Source organism: Suncus etruscus, chromosome 14 (genome assembly GCF_024139225.1).
Source record: "Suncus etruscus isolate mSunEtr1 chromosome 14, mSunEtr1.pri.cur, whole genome shotgun sequence".
Lineage (NCBI taxonomy): Eukaryota > Metazoa > Chordata > Mammalia > Eulipotyphla > Soricidae > Suncus > Suncus etruscus.
This window is the reverse complement of record NC_064861.1, coordinates 18123696-18125919: the sequence shown is the minus strand read 5'-3', so window position 1 is coordinate 18125919 and position 2224 is coordinate 18123696.

Genomic DNA, 2224 nt, shown 5'->3' with positions numbered 1-2224 from the left:
ATTTTTTTTTGTTTTGTTTTGGGGCCACACCCAGCGGTGCTCAGGGGTACTCCTGGCTGTCTGCTCAGAAATAGCTCCTGGCAGGCATGGGGGACCATATGGGACACCGGGATTCGAACCAACCACCTTAGGTCCTGGATCGGCTGCTTGCAAGGCAAACGCCGCTGTGCTATCTCTCCGGGCCCAGGGTGACATTTTTAAGTCAAAATTTTGTAATATTTATAACTTGGAGGAAAATTAGCTTGAGTAATAAAAATTGTGAAGTTTTTTTAACTTAAGTACTTTTTCTAACATATTTGTGGTTTGTGAATGATCACATTTTTGTGTAATAAATATTTTGTATTTGTTTGAAGCATGATTTGTTTTATATAGAGAATATTTAAAAATATGCCTCACTTCATTTATACCCTCTAATTTGTATAACTGATAACAACTTTTTGGTTTCTCTTAGCTCTCCGAAATTTCTCTTCAATCATTCTAGATTTTAAGAATTTATAAAAAATCTTTGTGTCTTTCATGTCTTTCTGGCTGATGGTTTTCTTTTCTGCTTCTGTTTGCCTCAGAATTTGAAATTTCTCCATTCTGAAACATAAGCTAGCATCTTTAGAATGCATCTTTGTAGCATTTTAAGTGTTTGAAAGTTGTAGACTAATAATACATTTGTTTCAAAAAGTTAACCTTAGCATCAGACAGCTAGTTCAGGGGTTCAAGTGCTTCTCATGCATGGGATCAAGCGGAGCAATCCCCAGCACAGAGCTGGAGTAACCCCTCTGAGCATTAGCAGGTATGGTCCAAACCTGTCACTCTCCCCACCACCACCAAAAGAGTTTAATTTAGAATTTCTAAGTTTCTGTACATGAAAATATAGTTTGACTTGATTTGAATATGTTGTTTATAATAGCTGTTCCTTTATAAAATCTTAGTTTCTTTTTTTAAAATATAATATAAGCACCATATTACAAAACAAGTTTGTAGTTAGGTTTCAGTCATAACAAGAACACCTCCCTTCACCAGTGAAAATCTTAGTTTCTAATTTTAATTAGTTCATCTTAGAGGACACATACCATTTTACAGAGAAAGCATAGAAAATTTGTTCCTTATGACTTACTTTTACTTTTTGATCTTTGGTTACTCCTGACTCTGCACTTAGGGAATCAGTCCTGGCAGGCGTAGGGTACCAGTTAGGATGCCTGGAATCAAACCCACTGTACTATTTCTCAGGCCCAAAAATAACATATTTTAATTATATTTATTTATAGTGTGACCTAAGTTCAAAGATTTACTATTAGAAATAATAGTCAAAATCTTTTATCACTTCACAGTGATAAATAGATGACTTCCAGTCTTTGGAAACTCAATTCTGATGACATATTTGTTCAGAATGAGCAAATTTATATAAACTATGTAATCAGGAATGCCCATTTTACCCAATTTCTCTGTTTTTCATAGTTTTTAAAAAAACATTTGAGACAATTTAGAAGTAAAATATGGAATATAGAACAAGACGAGATTTGGGGACTGGAGAGATAATATAGCAGGTAGGGTACTTATCTTGCACACAGAAGAACCAGGTTCAATTATCAACTTCCCAGTATCCCTTATGGTCCCTGAGCCTGCCAGGAATGATCCTAGAGCACAGAGTCAAGAGTAATGCAAGGTGTGAATAGACAGAAGGAAATGGGGTCAGGTACTCAATTTGGAACATATGAAGCCACCCACTCACGCATACAAACTGCAAAACATAAACTGAACAGACCCCATTGATAAAGAAAAATCTTTCTTGAATGTTTCTAAGCTGTTGGGTTTTTTTTTGCAAACAAATGCAGCTTCCCTTTCCCTGATTTCCAAGGTTAGTAATTGGGGAATTCTTTTTATTTTATTTTTTTTTGGTTTTTGTTTTTTCGGCCATACCTGTTTGATGCTCAGGGGTTACTCCTGGCTAAGCGCTCAGAAATTGCCCCTGGCTTGGGGGGACCATATGGGACGCCTGGGGATTGAACTGCGGTCTTTCCTTGGCTAGCTCTTGCAAGGCAGACACCTTACCTCTAGCGCCACCTCGCCAGCCCCAAATTGGGGAATTCTATTGTGTTGGTTTTAGAGCGGTTGAGGGTAGAATTTGGACCACATCTGGTCATGTTTAGTGCTTTATTTCTGGCTCTGCACTCAGAGATCACTCCTGGCAATGCTAAGGGGACCATATGTGGTGCCAGGGACCAAACCCTGG